The sequence below is a fragment of the Ambystoma mexicanum genome, chromosome 2p, assembly GCF_040938575.1.
Source record: "Ambystoma mexicanum isolate Mex_15411 chromosome 2p, UKY_AmexF1_1, whole genome shotgun sequence".
Lineage (NCBI taxonomy): Eukaryota > Metazoa > Chordata > Amphibia > Caudata > Ambystomatidae > Ambystoma > Ambystoma mexicanum.
Genome location: NC_090923.1, coordinates 480,973,161 through 480,993,274, shown reverse-complemented (window position 1 = coordinate 480,993,274; position 20,114 = coordinate 480,973,161). Strand labels below are relative to the sequence as shown.

Here is a 20,114-nt window from a genome sequence, read left to right as displayed (position 1 = left end):
CACACGTGTAATTGAAAATGTTTGAGTGCAGTTAGCTAGTTGGGATGAATCCAATAATTAAGAAAGACTGTAATGCGTTGCAAATGACCAATCATGGGCCTCATTGCGAGTCTGGTGGTAAAAATCTGGTGTTACCGTGATGGCGTTCCTACCGGGTCCGCCACTGCGTGGTACTGGAAACAAGGTAGGATTACGTCTTGTTGGTCACACGCATCCCTTATCCGTGGAAGGGGTGACACCGTCATCACAGTAACACTGGTATAGACGGATGTACCGTCACCAATGTTGGCAGTGCATCCACCTCTGCCGAGTGCCTGTCGGACCTAGCAGCCCCAAGTACACAGACCTGGAAACACTGGAACTGGAAATAACGTGATAGCCGGAACCGGAAAGAACCTGGAAACCTTTACAAATATCACAATCCACTGCAATCTCCCTGTTCCTGAAGCCATCCAGCCTTAGTGAGTGCCACAACACACCCAGGGACATGTCATCAAGAATTCCCCAAACTCGCCAGCGGAAGCCATGCTTCAGTGAGGCAGAGCTCACCATGCTGGTGGAGCACATAGTGAAGAATGCTGGGGAGCTTTTCTCCGCAGACCAGCGCTGCAGCACCCAGCTCCAGCGCAAGGCAATCTGGGCAGAAGCAGCCCGGAAGGTGACAGCTATGGGGGTTACAGCACAGAGCGTAAAAGACTGCCACAAGCAGTGGGATGACCTCTGGCTAAGGGTGCGCAACCTTCTGGCTGCACACCACTGCAAATGCACAGCCGCAGATGGTGGACCACCCTCACCCCTGAAGCTGCTTCCATGGGAGGATAAGTGCGGCAGTGTGCTCCATTTGGAGGGCATAGAGGGAGTCAGCACAGCAGAGGCAGGAGCCGAGACACCTGTCAAGGTTCGTGAGTATAGAAACTGCACAAATACAAAGCTCACACAAGCATATCATGCCCCCCTCTACCATCAATGCACATAAATGCCCATAGCATTGGCCACATCACCCTGACCACACCCATCACTCCCATGCCCCCCCACTGAATGTATTGCAAAGCAAGTCACATGCCCTGTGCCCAAGCATGACCCATACACAACCATATGACAATGCACCACACATGACTGCGTGTGAACTGACACTATGGTTCCTGTAAGTAGACAGCCACACATGTGACAGGTCCTGGAAACACATGACGATGGCCCATTACGGTAACTGCCAGGGCTGCAGGGTCCAACAGGCCTGTCTGTGGTGTGTGCTGTGTTCCTGGCATACTGAGTTGCCATGGAAGCACTGCCACCATCAACAACGATACCACTGTTCCTGCCTACCCACTCACATGGGACCGTATGGGACTCAATGAGAATGTGAATCAAGAACATCCTGCTGCCTGACCTCCTGGCCCCTGGACTTTGATTAGTCCAGTTGCACTGTTAGGTCTGCATATGTGCATTGCCAATGGCTCCAGTAGCAAGCTGCCGGTAGCAATGGCATGGTTAGTACAGGGCCCATAATGCGGCACAGTGTCACCTGAACACTGCAGCACACACACCCATGCAGGGAAACCAATACACAGCTGCATGTACAGCATGGCTATGGTGTAAGCCACGCACCCAGCCCCCACCCCCCAACCCGCACATGCAAACACAGATGAAGAACTCTTCTGCAGGCTCAACTGACAATAGAAAAAACATCCACGAAGGTGACACTGTGCATCCTGGTCACAAGAATTGCATGTGTGTCTGCCATGCTATCATTGCCAGCACATCACAACACTGGTACGCCCTCACCTGTACAGACACGTGGGCACACACTGATTGTGGAGTGCGTGTTCCCCATATGACCCTGGCAGCTGTACCACAAAAACACCACACACATCCTGGCCATGCAACCAGGTCACACATCGACTCCAGGCACACACACAGACACCCCTCAACAACCTTTGCAACACATCCCAAAGATCTGCACAAGGGCAGACACACATGGCACTACCCACAACCCAATGTGGGTGTACATGTGAGCATACCAGCACAGCTGTGTCACTTGTGCCATCTGCACAGTGCCTGCAGGTGAGCAACGCAACCCATGCATGAGTTAGACGTACCATGCAGCATTGCCTGCCCCCACAATGTAATATAGCATGATGACAATGTTGCATGTAAATGTACAATACTGAGCCAGTCAGTTCCCTAACATCATGCCTTTCATTCTCCCACAGGAACATCATCTGTCACGGATGGCGGTCAAGCACAAAACATCAAGGGACAGCAGACGTGCAAGGGTCACAGCACAACGTCCCTCAAACTCTGGTGCAAGCACCTCGGCCATCAAGGCAGTGACAACTGCAATGGTACACCAGGCAGAGCCGGCAGACAACCCTGCTGCCCCGTCATACAGGCAGCCCCTCTGTCTGTTCTACCTGTTGGTCCCTTCACACAGGCAGCCACTCTGCCTGTTCCACCTGCTGCCCCCATCACACAGGCAACCCCTCTGCCTGTTCCACCTGCTGCCCCGTGACACAGGCAGCCACATGTGCATTTCCACTGGGACGTGCAGCACCACCACCCCACCAGGCCGAGTCTTATGCCACAAAAAGCAGTGATGGGGATGGGGCTGTTGAGGCAGGCGGAAACACCGGTGAGGACACAAAGCACACCCCAGTTGTTCTGGGCACATTCAGGCCCATGAGCCCCAGAAGTCCTGTTCACTCGCCCAACCCATCACTACAGCAGCTGAATGAGCATCTCCAAAGGATGGAGGAGCGCCAGGACACACTGACCACACTGGTGCAGCAGCACTTAGAGGAGTCATGCCTTCAGAGGGAGAGCCATTGGGCTATTGGACACCGGGTTGCCCGTGCCATTAGGTGTTCGGCCTGTGCCACTGTCCTCATGTCTCATCTGGTCCATGAGGGCAATAGTGTGCAATCTAACATTGCAGAGACAATGGCATTGGCCCTACAGACTATCATGTCACGACTACCGTCTCAAAACATGGCAGTGCCCTCCACCAGCTCCATGCCTGCAAACTCCCAGGCAGGAAGCCCCAGGAGAAGATCAATGTGCCTGCCTGGCTCATCTCAGAAGGACAAACATGCCACCAAGCGTGGCATGAAGTAGTGCTGAAACATTGACAATTGCTCCAAATGTTAATATTTTGGGCCTGGGAGGTGGGAGGGTACGTTTGGGAGAGGGTGGAGGGTCCATAGTTGCGATAGATAGTTGGGTCCTGAGAAGTGGGAGGGTACATTTGGGAAGGGGAGGGGATCCATAGTTGAGATAGATAGTTGGGGCCTGGAAGGTGTGACGGTACGTTTGGGAGGGTATTGGTGTTGCACCTGTTTTCATTTGTCTTGATTATAATGCACTGGGTTGTGCATCTAAATCACGAGTGGACATTCTTTTTCTGTGCGAGTATTAATTATTTAATAGAAGTGTTAGAATTATGTGTCATAAATTGTGCACCATGTGGTTGAGAGGACTGTTAAACAAAATGTGTGAATCAGTGCATCCCGTGCATGTTGACCACCTATGGCATCCCGCTGGAGTCGCACTGCCATCCCATCTTCGTCATCATCCCCATCCTCCTCATCTGCAGGGTCCATGTCCAGGGGCATTGCAATGTTACGTTGAATACACATATTGTCCAGCATGGCACATGACAGGACAATTTTGCTAACCTTGATGGGGCTATACATTAGTGCCCCGCCGGATCTGCTGAGGCAGCAGAACCTGGCCTTGAGCAGCCCAAAAGTCTTTTTTATGATGCCCCGTGTACGGCTGTGTGCCTGGTTGTAGGCCTCCTCATGCCTGTTTCGTGGGTGTCTAATGGGTGTCATCAGCCACGGCGTGAGGGGGTATCCGACCTCACCTGCATGGGAGTGACAGAAAGGTGATTGAATGTTTGTAGTGAATCTTTCTTGCCAGTGATGATAGCATGTACACGTTTCCAGGATTTGATTACCACACAACATAGTACATGCCACAGATGAGCCAATAGATTTTTACAATTTTCCATGTGACAACTTTTCCATATTGAAATGTTTGGTCACTCATTCCAACTGAGACTGTTTGGCCTGCTCACTGTCTGCAGTTATGATATGGCCTTCAATGCTACTACATGTCGTATTCATTTCAATGTAAACAACGGTGTGTGTCTGCCTAGTAGGAGCCGCATGTCTTGTACAGTGCTGACAATATGTGTTCCGCAGCCACATCGCACAAGAGGCAAGACACTGCTGTGCGCAGCGAGCCCAGTAGGCAGTCTGCACACATGCTTTCTCACCAGTGACAATACTCCCATATACATGCCACCATTGCGTAGTGTAACACTCCATGGTTAGGGGGACTTTCGAATTTGCTGGTACATGGATTCCTGTGACATGGCAAACTGTCTTGGACCTCATGCAGCGGTAAGCCAGGTGCATGTAAGGTGTGTGCCTATTTACCCCCAATACACAGAGGTCATGCATTGGGCATTCGACTCACCCAACAGCAAGGTGCACTCTGGTAAGTGCCTATTTACCCCCCCCACTACACAGGGGTCATGAATTGGTCATTTGACTCACTCAACAGCAAGGTGCACTCTGTTGAGTGCCTATTTACCCCCCACTACACAAAGGTCATGCATTGGTCATTCGGCTCACCTAACAGCAAGGTGAACTCTGGTGAGTGCATATTCACTCCACCCACTACACAGAGGTCATGCATTGGTCATTCGACTCACCCAACAGCCAGGTGCTCTCTCCGATGTGATGTGCCATGCACCCTGGCAACATGGAGAAATGGGTGATGGGTTGTTCAGCATCACAGACCATCTGCACGTTGAGGGAGTGGAATTGTTTGTGATTTCTATACCCTGCCTCAATGTCATGTCTGGCAACCAACTCCACATGGGTGCAATCTGATGCACCAATGCAATTGTGCATGCCTGCAAGGGCATGGAAGGCCACTTTGGTGGCATTAACCTGGGCAGGGTTTTGGGGTGGGGCGATGTGGTCTGCCACATGGCACAGCAGGGCATCCAGTACCTGTAACAAAACCCTGGAAAAACAGGGTTTTGACAGCCCATGCAGCTCACCCACGGTGTGCTGGTATGTGCCGGTTACAAGGAAGTGCAGTACCAACACTACCTTCAACAAGGGGGGGATTGCAGTCTGTATGTATATCATTCTGAAGATATTGTCATTAATGAGGAGGATTATTGATATTATGGGCTCCCTGTCAAGCCGGTACAAGGTGTGGATTTGGCTTGGGGTCAGGTTCCAGGGTGAGGCCCTGATGCGCAGTATAGGTGGCTGCCTGCGGGGTGCTACCTGCAGGACATTGATGTTAGGCATGGCCAACTGGTTCCTCCTTTGCCTCCTTCACCTACGCGACCTCCCCTGCCTCTCTACTGCTTCATCCTCAATAGCTCCTTGCAGGTTCCCCAGCCCAATTGGTGCTACAGCGACTGTCAGCATGGTTGTGTTGGGAGGTAGGGTTGGGTGTGGGTGTGGTCCTTTTGTACATTCCCAGTGGTCAATGGTGTGTAGCTAGACTAATTTTGTCCACCTGTGGCCTGTTTGAAAGCATGGTTGTGTTGAAATGTGTGTTGGGTGTGGTCCTTTTCTGCATTCACAGAGTTAAATGGTGTGCAGCTGTGCTGGTTTGGTACACCTGCGGCCTCTTGCTGCTCATCTGGCACTGTTTAAAGCCTGATCTGTGGTAGAGGTATTACAGGCGCGGTGGTCACGGTGCCACCGCCATTTTTATGGTGGTGTTTCCGTGTAGATAGAACTCTAAATGTGCCTGTACTACCACCGTGCCGTTAATTCAGGGATGTCCGGCGACTCTGCTGTTTTTGGTCACGGTGCTAGCGTGTGCGGTAGCACCATGGGGGTCACTTTGCGGTGACAGTGTTTTTCCGCACTTGTGACTCGGAATGTGACAGTCCGGAAAACTGTTCCATTACGGTGCTACTAGCACTGCTATTTCCGGACCGGCATACGTGTAATGAGGCCCCATGTTTTTTTGAATAACAGCGTGTAACCACCAGCTGAGTGTGTCCTCAGGTGACAGGGTAGATGCTTTGCCCAAAGCATTCCCATGCTGCTGATTGATGGCCGTGGCCCCTCCCCATTCGCCAAAGAAGCAGGACCCCCCAAAAGAGAGTATTTGCTAATCCTTCCGGTCCTAGTTCATACACAAGAACAGGCATGATGGAATCCCTGTTCATTAATTGATGGCTTAAAATGTGTTGCAATGATAAAAATCACAATTCTGACTATTCCGTGAATTTTGTAATGCACTTGTCAAGACTCACCGCTTCACTTTAACTTTTAAAGAGCTTGGAAAGCTCTTAGCATCATCAATTTGCTTTCGAAAATACCATGATCGATTCATACAGATTTCCCTGTACATACAAATCCTCCTCTTTAGCTTGTGAAAGAATATCTAAAAGAGTATCGACTTTTGGACCCTTCACTGGCAGTATTGCTTACTTTCTTTAAGAATACACCACGTTCCAATCTATAACATGTTAAGGTCCTGTGGGATGTATTGACACACTCTGGCGTGCTATGCAGCATCACCCTGCCAGTTATGGGGAAAGAAACAGCAACTATGGCGGAAAAACCCTTGTGCGTGCCACAAACCTACAAAAACCTACCAAAACCGTGTGCTTCAACACACAAAAAGAGGGATGCACAACCTGCCACCCATGGTGCATGTGCAGTGAAATAGAGCACACCCTGCAGAAATGTGCCAGTGGGTCCCATGACCAGCAAACAGAGTGCAGAGAAGCAGCACTGTGCAAGTGAAACCCCAAATGTGCCTACAAATGACATTTGCTTTGTTGCTAAAAACTCCAGAATGCCTATAACACAACACTTTTCAACATTTAAAATCTTGCTTGGTGCTAAAATTCATGTATCTAATGAAGCATTGTATATATAAAAAGTCCTAATATGAAGAGCAAAACATTCATCAGAAAACTGGATTGTCTGTAAACTGACAGCATCTATGCCAAAATCTGGGCCGCCTGAATGACAGCTGTCAGAGAAGTTACTGATGAAACTTTAAAAGTGAGCTAAAACTCAAAAGCCTGCTGGATTAGCAAACAGAAAAAGGATTGTTGCCAAAAAGGAATACAGATCTTAGTTGTGTTTTTATCCCACATAGTTTAAGGCTAAGAAAATTATGTATTATGTTTGATGCAACAAAGTTGGTTTTGCTGGATTTAAAAGTTAATTAGCATGGCTGGGGCTGAAAGAACTGGAAAAGCAGGTTTTTCTCCAAGAAGGAGGGCCTTCCTCTCAGCAGAAACCCACGCAGAGGTGTTAATTGCTGGTTAGCCCAGACCCTTGTCTATAGAAAGCTAAGGAACAATTGACATCCTCCAACCCAGGATATTGAAGGTGTGAAAGGCCGTAAAACTGTTGCAGCCCAGGAAACTCCTGGCTGACAGAAGCAAATTCCAAAGTAGGGGCCATCACATGCTTCAAGGAGTGACAAATACTGAACATTTGGTGTTAATAGGTGTATAACTTATTATCAAAAGGGGTCCAAAATCTAAAAATGGCAGATTAATCAACCTAATTTTTAGCACTACCTTTGAAAACTTAGTACAACCGTTTAGCTTATACTGAACAGGAATGGCAAGAAATGTGGGTTTATGGGGTCTGTATTTCTGCTAGAATTGTGAAACTTTATACACTCATTCCCATGTTAAACACACATTTGTGGAGAGTTGTTTAAAATTTGGAATTTGTGTTGATAGAGAAAAGGACAAAATTCTGTAGATAGTTAAAACAAGATCCTACAGCTGCGAGATTTTGATGAAAAGATGCTACACAAAATATGGCATCTTTGTGTGTGATTTGTATAAAGGTGACTAATGTAGAAATGTGTGTTTAGTATAAAATACGATTTTGAGACCACTAGCTAAAGGGAGGTCTCTGAGGACTGTAAAGCAAATCATAAAATGTGACATCAGCCAGCCTTGATCCAATCACCCCAAATGCAAGACGGAGATGAAGTGTTGACCCTATCCCAGCTCAAAGGGGCAAGCTTAGCTAAACTGGCCCATACACCCCTTTGTGATGTCATTTTTAAAGGATAAATAGAGACAGCTGACCACACATAGAGACAGACAGATCCACTCACTCTCCTGACTGCTGATGGAGCGCCCTGCTGCTGAAATCTACATCTTCCTTGTTCCAGACTCCAGAAACTTGGCAGAGCAAAGGCCTATGCATAGCTGAACCATTCTCAGCTAGGCCTCAAATTCTACAACAGAAACTCAAAAGCCTAGGGGAAGCATCATAATAAAGCCGGGAGTGCTGTTAATGCTTGCCTGCTGAATTGAAATATTCTCAGCACCAAGAAGGGCAGATGCCGTGCTGTGACCAGAGCGCCTTGCTGACCCTGTCCAGTCCGATGGGCCCAGCTGTCAGTCCCTGATAGATCCGAGTCCATGGTCCAGAATCCTGACAGTCCAAAATCTTAAATCCATTGTTTTGTGAGTATTAACAGGAGGCTAGAAACTGTTGATTCCCGTGCATTATCTTGTCCCCTCCTAACCCTGGAAATATCCTTACTTCCATAATCAGTAACATTGTATAAATCTGTAGTGAAATCTTATCCTGTATATCTGTAAAAGCATCCATTTCCCTGTTATTTTGTCAACTTTGATCTATTCATTTCATTCAAGTGACTAGCCTAGCGCTCCAAGGTGGACAGCGAGGAACCAGGACTGAGTCGCGAATTACTCCTGACTCTTACGTTGTGCCGTCCTGGTGGCTTAGCTTAGATGCTCTAGTCCATAGTCAATATTTTTCTGATTTTAAAACTAAAGCCTCTGTCCAAATCTGCGCCTATATTTTTGTAAAACAACCCTCACTAAAACCTCTATAACTCCCTCAGTTTTTTTTGATAGAAATAATAGAAACGAAATTTCAACTCCTACTTGTACCCAACATCCACAGCTATCCATAGAACCCAAAATGCGATTCTCCCATTATCGCAAATATCGCACACTGAAAAGTTTGCCATGATTTTAAAAATTATAATGGTTTACACGTATAAAATAGCTCTAAATTGCTTCCGATTTGGACCTTAAGATTTCAATTGTTTTCTGCTGACCAAATCATTGCTTGTGCCTGTGTGCAACTATCTAAAGGGGCACCCATAGGAATTTATAACAATTTCAGTATTTTTGACCATATTTGAGTTTTTTGCCTAGTCCATTCTAAAGATTTTGAAAGCCAGGCTGACAGCTAAAAGGTCAATTCCGTTTTTCTCTAGTGTTTGCTGGGGGAAAGTGGGACTGATATTCTGTTTGATTTGTACCATTCCTGAATACCTGCTCTCTCCTCCTATATCTTTACATTGCCTATTGGGGGGACTGAGGGGTGTTGCAGGGGGAACTGCTAACCACAGTGCTATCTGATCTGTACCAACACAAAAGTATTATTTTCTGTGCTGCGTTTGTTTTGCTCATTACTTACTCCTCGTGTATTAAAGACATTATTCAGTGTTCTGTCACCCCATTGGTGATTGTTGTTTATCTATTAAAACATATTGTGATAACATTTTAAATACAAAAATAAATATTTACCTTTGCAAACCAGCCTGATTCCTGGTTCAGTGTGACCGGGGGGTTCCAGGAGAAGGGTGTGATATGAGTGGTATATTGTTCAGAATATTGAACTTTTAGACAAAAATAAATAAGGATTTCAGTTTTGCACCACATGCTGGGCTTTGGCTTGGGTGTGTGCCGGATTGAAATCATTTACAGCTTGGGAGCTCGTTGCAAGATCCTGAATTAGACATACCACTTGTGACAGTCTAACACAGCATGCTAGCTGACGGGGTACACACACCTGGTTGGGTTACCATACTGTGCCATACTGTATTAACACCCATCAATAGAAATACTCAAAGGAGTGGGGCCTGTTTGCAAAATTAAAGTAACCCTGAGATAAATCAGAAGGAAATTAATATTTCCGGAATGGCGACCCCAGTGGAAATCAATATTGCAAGGGAACACATACTGCACAAATTGTTTGTCAGGGGTGAATGGGTAGAACAGGACGAACAGGTATGGCTGCAGGGAATAAAACAAGAAGTCACTGAAACCAACCTTAATATCTGGCAGGACAAGGGGACATTACATCAAGCACTCAGTGAGCTGTATATGACCCCTAAAATAAAAGAGGAGCAATGCAAAATTGCCAAAATAGCAGCCTATCTGTACCTCCACATAGGAGTCATACGGGGAAAGTATGCAGACCATGTAGACTTCACAAAGAGGCAAGGGGAAGTAATGCAGAAAATCCAGACTAATCTGGACTCTGCAGAGCAAAGGCTCCAGAGTAGCCAAGAAGCTGAAACAGAGGCTAGGCAGTATGCCACCAAACTGCAAGAAGAACTGACACTCTTACTGTAAAAGAATGCAGAGCAAGACGCCCAGGTACTGAAACTGTAAAAAGAGTGTCAAGAAATGTTGGATTCTCTACAACAGACTCAACGAAAGTTGGACCAACAATTAACTTTTAATAGAATCTACGTAGAACAGATGGTCATTTTACAAGACCAGATAGACGAATTAAAAGGTGAAAATAATAAATGAATCATCAAAGATTTAGAATCCCAAGCAGAGTTTGATGAAGAGCGTCAGAAAGCTGGTGCATTCAAAAAACAGAGGGACGACCTGGCTGCACAAAGGGGCACTCTAACCCAGGAAGTCAGCCTTTTAAAAACAAAGTTAGAAGAAAATCACTGGGCCCTTGAGGAACTTGGTGAAATCAAAATGGATTATGAAAAGCTGTTAGAGCACACCAGGTGGGCGGAGGAGGCTCTGGCAAAGAATAATCAGACCAGTAAGGACCAAACTCAGGAGGTGAGTCTCCTGCAGCAAAAAATGGCCCAATACTCACAATTCAGGCAGGAAGCACAGAGAGACAATGAGGCTCTCTGTGAAAAGAATGACAGGCTTCATAGACAGATAGCCATGCAAGAACAACTCATAGAGACCAGTAAGGCCTTAATAGAGGAAGAAAAGGGTCAGATTCTGGAATGTCATCAGGGATTAGGGGCTGAAAAAGATGAGGTAAGATGGGAGAGAGAAACCCCTGAGCATAACCTCAGGAAACCTGGCATCAGGGACTTTAATCCCTTCAATTCCATGGACTCTGCCACCCCCATGTCCACTGGCTCATATGAGCCAAGGGCCACGGGGATGGCAGACTTCAACACAATGGGAAATATGGGACTGTTAGATCAACGCCTCTCAGAAATGGATGGGTGGGCATCTACATACAGGTTCCCAAATGCTAGGGCCAGCTTCTCTGATCAGGGAGACTCCAGTGAGAGGAGAATCAGAGAACAGAATCCTTAGAAATATCACCTACCTAGAGATCAGTCAGTACAATTTGGTGGGGAATTCCATGAGACTAGGCCCAATAAGAGCATCTGAAAAACCTCTTCCCATCTAGGATCGTGGGTGGGGGGTACTCAGCCACTCCTGGGAGCAAGGGAGAGTCAGAAGGCTCTGCTGAGCACCACAGGTCCCAAGAGAATAGGCCCCCACATTCTGCCAGCCACTCCCAAGCTCTCAGAATCCGGGAGAGTCTAGAGGAACAGACAGCCTCCTCTGGTAGCAGTGCCTCTGAGTCAGAGGATGAGTGCACCAGGGTGACCAGAACTAAAAAGGCCAACAAAGTTAAGAGAGCTTTACTGAAACATCCCCTGAAGCAAATGAAAGCTATTAGGAGCGTCATCACGTCCTACCACAAAAATGCCAAATATTCAGTTTGGGAGCACCTTGAATTGTTTGAACAAATGATGGAGACTTTTTACCGGAAGGACAGCCAAAGCTGTATTCAGTATGTCAAGTGGACATTTTCACCTGAATATTTAAGCTTCTTTGCGGGGCTCGAGGATCAGAACCATTCAAGATGGTCCACCTATAGGGCAGCCATCCTAAAGCATTTTTCTATTCATAGAAACCCTTCATAGAAACCCTCAAGAGGCCGCAAGGCAGCCTACAACCTGCAATGTGGGGAAGACCAGGCCCCACAAGAATTTGTCCAAGAACTGAAACGTGCCTTTGCGCAGACCAGCAGGAGGGTGCGCACTGACAGTAGGGAATTTGTCAACATCTTCTTTCATGCCCTCCCTAAATACATTATGACCCAGCTAGTGAGAAAAGATCACTAGACTTGGTCATTGAACAAGCAACTCGCATCTACGAAGTGCAGAAGCCACTAGAAAGTTAAAATACTAACAAAGGCCCAAAACCAACCAACACCCCTGCTGCTGCTAAGGTGGCACAGGTGAAGGTTGCCCCCATTTTAGATCTGGAGATGGGGGGGCCTAAAAAAATTCCTGCACAAAATCCTACCAACCCAAGACCCAGAAGGCCCTCGGGCCAATCCCAAACAGGGAGTCAGGGAGGTAACCCCACAAATGGGACCCCGAACTCCCCTGACTACCTCAGCCCACGTTACAAGGGCAACAGACCCATCCTGGGCTATGTGTGGACTCCTCCAGCCCAAGGGGGGGGGTCCAACCAGACAGCTGCCAACCCAGGGAACTTCCCTCCACACTTTCCCCAGGAGGGCAGTAATCCTTCAAATGCTGGGTTGAATTTCTTTCCCCGGTACCCGCCAAACCTCAACCCCCACACTTCATTCTTTCCACACTTTCCAGAGCCCAGACAGCCCAATCCGTGAGACGGGAGGCCAAGTGTGGAAGGGTACCAAAACTATCCTAACTAGTGGTATTATGGAAGAAGGGATAGTTACCCTTGCCGTGATCAACCAAGGGTAGACCAGAGGACCCCGTACCAGCCAGAGCGGGTGTCCCAACTGGAGTGCCAGGTCCAGAACATGGCACAGAATCTGGGTTGCATGTTGTGCGTGCAGTGAAACCCTCCAATGAACATGGCGACTCAGAACTCCTCAAATCAAGGGTCTGGTGCTCGAGAACAATGACGGGGGAAGAACCCCGAAAACCCACTGGTTCCCAGTGAGGAGGCACAAGGGGAAGGGGGGTGTAAGGCCTTAGAGGAAGCTTCCTTCTCCACTTGTGAAAAGCCCCTGGAAACCCAGGAACCAGAATCTCCTGCCCCTGAAAGTCTGCAACCTAAGGAACAGAGGGCGGGTAGGAGAAATAAAGAGCCTAAAAAGGCCCATTTTGTAGAGGAGGTGCAAATCTTCCAATTTGAAGGAGAGGGGTCCTCAGAGGATTCTGGGAAAAGGATTTTCTCCTTCAGGGATGGGGGAACTCCTCCCAAAGAAAAATGGGTCCCAAGAGATCCTGATCAAGACTGGGTAGATGTGAGGACCGAGTTAAAACCACCCATCATCAAACCCCAGAATGACCAGTAAGAAAATCCCCTTGTTCAAACCAATTCTGGTGACTGCCTCCAAAAGGGGTGGTGCAGCCCAGAATCAGAACCAAGGGAGCCCAAAACATCCCCCATATCCAATTGTGACCTTTTTCTTACAGGTTCCCAAGATCCCAAACAAAATCCTGCCCAAATCACCCCTTTGTCAGAATCCAAAGCGAAGAAATTAACCCACCAATTGGCCAAAAATGTGCATTATCTTTGCCCCCTTGTGGAGAAGGAGGGAAGATTGTATGCCCCGGTCCAAATACAGTGGCAATGTACAATGTTGGCACTGTTGGACACTGGATCCCAAGCCACCCTTCTGTCAAAAAGGGCCTTTGATCAGCTGAATTCGGGAAGGGGGGGAGAAATACCAAATCTCTCTCACCCCTCTTCCTGGACAAATCAGAACTTCAATGGGAATGAAATTCCTGTTGAGGGGACTGCGGATTTAGACATTCAAATTGGGCGACACAAAGTGAAGCACCAGGTCATAGTTGTGACTCCAGAGGGCACACCATGTTTACTAGGGAATGACATCCTGCGCAGATTGTCCCCCCTCATAGATTGTTTAAACAAGGACCTCTGGACCCAGACTAACCGACCAATAAAATTGAAACATAGTGTCAACCACGTTAGTTTAAATGGCACATGCCACATGGTTGAACAAAAACCTGCCCAAATTGAATTCAACTTCCAGAATAACCAAATCCCAGACGTGACAGTAATTGCAGTGGGACAACAAACTGGTGATGGCGAATCCTCTCTATTTCTGAAAATCCAATCTAAGGTGGCATTCCACAGTGGAGAGAACACTCGGAAATTGTATACAAACTCACCATCAGATAATCACACTCCTATAGTCCAAAATGATGAGAAATCAGCTCAAAGCTTGGCTGATATTCAGAAAATTGGAGAGCAGTTGTTCATCCCTATTCAGTTAAATGAAGGGAAGGACTCTGTTCCCACCCGAGTATGTGTGAACGGTAAGAGCTTCATCAGCGAGGCCATGTTCAACGAACTCCCAAAAGATCCAGCCACTCCCACATTTAAATTGGTAGACAAATGGAAAATGGACCTGGAAATACCCAATTCCAAATAACTCCTGCCTTACAGGTGTATGCTCAAAATTTCAATATGCAACAAAAGCATAGTCCATAATTGTTGGGTCATGTGAGATGTCCCTGCTGCATTTTATTTAGGCAGTGACATTCTCAATCGCTTTACCATTAGTTTGAAACTAATAAACTTCAAAGCCTGGTCCCGATTAGCGGGTAATCCCATGGTCTTTAATGACCCAGAGAAAGCTTTTCGGTCAGCTCATCTGCTGCCGTATGCAGTTGAAATTCAGATTGGAGAGGAAGTCACCATCCCAGAACGGACCTGACAATTCTCACTGGAAGTAAAAATAAAAAGAGGACAGAAACTGAAAAATCCTGACGCCTATGTTCATCTCAATGCTCATTTCCAACAGCAAGGGTTGGGGGTAAACCCAACGCCACTAGTCAATGTAGAACCCAACACCATTCCAATAAATGTGTATAACAGCGACCTACAGAGTATCACTCTGGGCGCAGACACCATTATTGGAATGGCGGTTGATGACTGACATTTTTCCATAGATTTAGGTAACAAACTGTTAGGACCAATCCCCAAAGACTGTTTTGACAGTGATAGTGACAATGACACAACACCAGACAGGATCTTCACCCGGCATGGGGGGATTTTCCCGGTGTACTCTTCATGCCCTTATGGTAAGGAAGATGTGACCTGTGACTTCAGGAGGGATGAGGTGATTTTTCATGTCCACCAGGACTGCCTTCCCCACCTGAAGCCATAAGTCCAAATCAGTACTGTGACCAGGGACTTCTCCACCCAGCCGGAGGAGGCCGCTGAGATAGCCAAACCAGAAGTCTTTCCAGGCTTCAGGCAGATGGTTGAAGAGAGAGTCAACCTAGCTGATGCCTGTGAGACTCTGGAGGAGAAGCAAAAATGTGATTTTCAAGATCTCTTTGCGGTGGACTCATATGACTGTGGTCGCACCGACATCCACACAACAACAATTCCCACGAACCCTAGCATGACTCCAGTGTTTGTGAAGCAAAATTGCTTGTCTCTCGCATCAATGGAGTCCCTTACTGAAATAATTAAGAACCTTGAGTCCCGTCGGATACTTCGTCCACTCCACAGCACCTTCAATAATCCGGTGCTGGGGATTTTGAAACCAAACGGCCAGTGGAGACTCTGTGCTGACCAAAGGGAGCTCAAAAAACGGCTCCATACTTCCCGATGGCCTCTTCCCTACATTGACCAAGGGCTGGCCCAGATCCAAGGGTCAAAGGCATTCACCGCAATTCACCTGACCAATGGGTACTGGACTGTACCTGTTAGTAGGGAGGACCAATGCAAGCTGGCCTTTACCTTCGGGGGGCAGCAGTACACTTGGACCCGGACTCCCTTCGGACACATCAACTCCAGCAATGAATTTAACATCTTTCTGCATAAGGCCATGCCCGACTTGGGTGAAAGGGGTAACTTGGCATCATGTAGATGATGTTCTAATCAAAAGCCCAACTGTGGAGGAACACATAACGGAGATCCGTTATGTTCTGACACAGTTGAGGGCTGCCGGAGCAAACCTCTCTTTCCAAAATGCACAGTGGTGTAGAACCCGTGTCAATTTCTTGGAGCATGAGATAAATCCTGAAGGTCTCTGTCCCCAGGAAAAGAAAATAGAAGCACTCAAGAAAATAAAAGATCCCACAACTCTGCGGGAACTAAGGAGCCTGCTTGGACTGACTAATTACAGAAGAAAGTTCATTGAGGATTACGCAGAGACCACAAGACCCCTGATCCATCTGTTGAAGGGGGGGTCCAGTGGGAGTGGGGTCCAGAACAAGCCGAGGCAGTAAGACAACTCAAAAGAAGCCTCTCACAAAAGGATTTCTTCTTGGAGACAGGGTTCTCAAATGCATGCTTGACTGCAGTATTATACCAAAAGCATGACAAGGTCAATAAAGTAATCTCCTATGCCAATAAGACTTTATCCTCTGTGGAGGAAGAATTCAATGATTGTGAGAAGGCACTCCTGGCAACGGTGTGGGCATTGAAGAATTACCGCCCGTTTATCCAGGGGGAACACATCATAGTGGAGACTCCACACCAGCCTTTGCAATATCTTCAAAGTGACAGAATCCGGGCCGGAAATGTGAGTAACTCCCGAATTACTTCCTGGATTCTGTCAATGCAAGGCTTTCCTGTGGAGGTCAGATATGGCCAAAACAAGAAGAGTCCCCTCGTGCAAGGTCTGGCTGACTTGCATAATTGGGCCAGAGAAAACTGTCTGGAGGATGAAAGTCTTAAAATCAAGGACAACATGGAGTCAGACCTCAATTCCCCACACAAAGTTTATGAAGAAGACAAGTGTGAGGGAATGCCCACTGTCTATGTGGATGGGTGTTCCTACCATGTTGACAACAACGGGGAAAAGGAACTTGTGGCCGGTGTAGGGAATGCATGGGTGAATGATGCCCCAGAACTCTCCACTGGGTACAAAATCGGTCCCCAAAGTAGTCAAGTGTCAGAGTTGGTGGCTGTGCATCAAGCCATCTTCACTGCTGTCCAACACCAAATACTCGAACTGGTCATAATCACTGATTCAGATTATGTACGGAACAGGATTCGTGGAGCACCTGGTTAACTGGAATACCAGAGGCATGCTATGTGCTAATAATAAACCGTTAAAACATGGAAAATTAATACAAAATATTGATGATCTGGTCACCTCAAATGGGATGACCATCTACTGGAAAAAGATCAAGGGTCATTCTAAAGTAGAGGGACCAGACAAAACTGGAAATGACCTAGCTGATCAGCTGGCCAAAACTGGAGCCATCCAAGGGGATCTACTTCAGATCGAGTTCTTGTTGGGGGAAATCCACGTCACTGCTGTCACTAGGTCCCAGACAAATGCTCACAATGAACTCTCAACTGCACAATGGAGTAAGGAGACCCCAGATGCTGATTTGATTACGGCTCAAAAAAGGGATCCAATAATTGGTATGTTTTATCAACACATTGAGGACCCCGAGAACTTTCCCCTGACGGATACCGATTACATTGGGAAAGAGGACCTCAGAGTGTTGATGAAATGTCCAAAAATGTTCCGAATCCATGACGGGTTGCTGGTGAGGAAATCCATATCTGGCCATGACCAGTGGGTGGTCCCTACCTCATTCCTAAGCCTGATGCTAAGTCATGCCCATGATGTGGCCACAGCCGGTCATCAGGGGTTTCATACGACATTAGAAATCTTGCGGGAGGTTGCATATTGGCCACACATGGGACAGGACCTTGACCAATACTTGAAGGGGTGTCTTGTGTGTGCACAATTTCAGCCAACATCACTCACACACCGTGCTCCACTTCAGAAGAGAGGAATGACACTACCTTGGTCAGATTTGCAAGTCGATTTTATCAGGCCTGTGATTCACTCCTCTAGTGGGAACAAGTACATGTTGACCGTACCATGCTTGTTCACTAAATGGGTTTAATGTCTCCCGGCCCCAAATTGCAAGGCAGAAACAGCAGCTGCCAGGATGATCAATCACACCTTCTCGCGTTTTGGACTACCCCAAAGGATTGAGTCAGACCGAGGTAGCCACTTCACTAGCGAAGTGATGACAAAGATGTGGGAGATACTTGGGGTCAAAAGGAAACTACACATTGCCTACCGGCAACTTCTAGTGGTGGAGTTGAGAGGTACAACACAACTATTATGAGCATATTAAAAAAGTTTGTGGCAGATTCTGGGCCAAGTTGGGACATTCAATTACCCCTTTTCCTGATGGCCATCAGATCTACCCCTTCTTCTGCAACAAAAATGTCTCAATTTGAGCTGATGACTGGACGAAGGATGGTTCCACCCCAGCATCTGCTCTACAGAACCCAAGCGCAGACCTTGATAAATGCCTCCACAACTCATGAGTATGTTGCGAATCTGAGAAAACACCTTCAACATGCGTTTGCCTATGCTCAGCGGAATCTAGAAAGATCTGCAGACAGTATGAAGACCCACTATGATCTTAAGACAACGAAAAAAGGATAGCAAGTAGGAGACCGGGTCGACTTGTACAATTTCCAAAGGAACCAAGTGAAAGAGCGCAAATTCCTCCCAAATTGGTGGGATCCTTTTGAAATTCAGGACAGAATACCAGTCGCCTACAGAATCCGCGTCCCCAAGGGCAGTTTGGCAGAAGGGGAAGACAAGTGGGTCCACATAAACCAGCTGAAGAATTGCCATCCCAGGCATACTTTGTGGAAAATAGATGAACCAACCGGAAACCCAGATGGGGAATAGTGCCAATCATAACCAATGCAAGTGTCTTTCCCACTGCTGACATCCCCAAATGACTTGTGGACACAGGAGTGGGAAAATATCCATAACCATGCTATGTTCTATCTTCTAGCATCTGGACTAAGAATCATTCAAAGGGATTACCAAGGAGGACCACTCGGGGACCGAGAGCAAAGACCCAAGGAGCCCAGAGTGCTGCTCCATAATCCCAACCAGAACCCGCAATACTCCTGACCAGAGCGGGTGAGGAGAGCGGCCGTCTCCAGCACTGACAGGAGAAGCAGCTGACGTTCTCCACATGGACAAAAGAAAAGAACATCCTAATCTCCCGACTTCCCCTTGACGGGTGGTCAAAAACAAGTCAGGAGGGGGACTCTGTGGGATGTATTGACACATTCGTCAGTGCTATGCGGCATCATCCTGCCAGTTATGGGGAAAGAAACAGCAACAATGGCGGCAAAAGCCTTATGCGCGCCAAAAACCGACAAATACCTACCAAAACCGTGTGCTTCAGCACACAAAAAGAGGGATGCACAACCTGCCACCCATGGTGCATGAGCGGTGAAATAGAGCACAACCTGCAGAAATGTTCCAGTGGGTCCCATGACCAGCAAACAGAGTGCACACAGAGAAGCAGCACTGTGCAAGTGAAACCCCAAATGTGCCTACAAATAACATTTGCTTTGTTGCTAAAAACTCCAAAATGCCTATAACACAACCCTTTTCAACATTTAAAATCCTGCTTGGTGCTAAAATTCATGTATCTAATGAAGCATTGTAAATATAAAAAGTCCTTATATAAAGAGCAAAACATTCATCAGAAAACTGGATTGTCTGTAAACTGACAGCATCTATGCCAAAATCTGGGTGCAGTGCCCTGGGCCACCTGAATGATAGCTGTCAGAGAAGTTACTGATGAAACTTTAAATGTGAGCTAAAACTCAAAAGCCTGCTGGATGAGCAACAGAAAAATGATTGTTGCCAAAAAGGAATACAGATCTTAGTTGTGTTTTTATCCCACAGAGTTTAAGGCCAAGAAAATAATGTATTATGTTTGATGCAACAAAGCTGGTCTTGCTGGACTTAAAAGTTAATTAGCCTGGCTGGGGCTGAAAGAAATGGAAAAGCAGGTTTTTCTCCTGCAAGGAGGGCCTTCCTCTCAGCAGAAACTCACAGGGTGGTTTTAATTGCTGGTTAGCCCAGACCCTTGTCTATAGAAGGCTAAGGAACAATGGACATCTTCCAACCCAGGATATTGAAGGTGTGAACGGCCGTAAAACTGCTGCAGCCCAGGAACCTCCTGGCTGACAGAAGCAAATTCCATATGAGGGGGCCACCACATGATTCAAGGAGTGACAAATACTGACCATTTGGTGTTAACAGGATATGTAA

The 20,114-nt window shown here is 47.1% G+C and overlaps 1 protein-coding gene across 3 annotated transcripts in view; it reads right to left on the bottom strand.

Annotated features, from left to right (window-relative positions):
• The window catches only part of ECM2 (extracellular matrix protein 2), a 436,024-nt gene that overhangs the window by 33,296 nt on the left and 382,614 nt on the right, over positions 1-20,114 (bottom strand). The gene's annotated exons all lie outside the window — the stretch shown is intronic.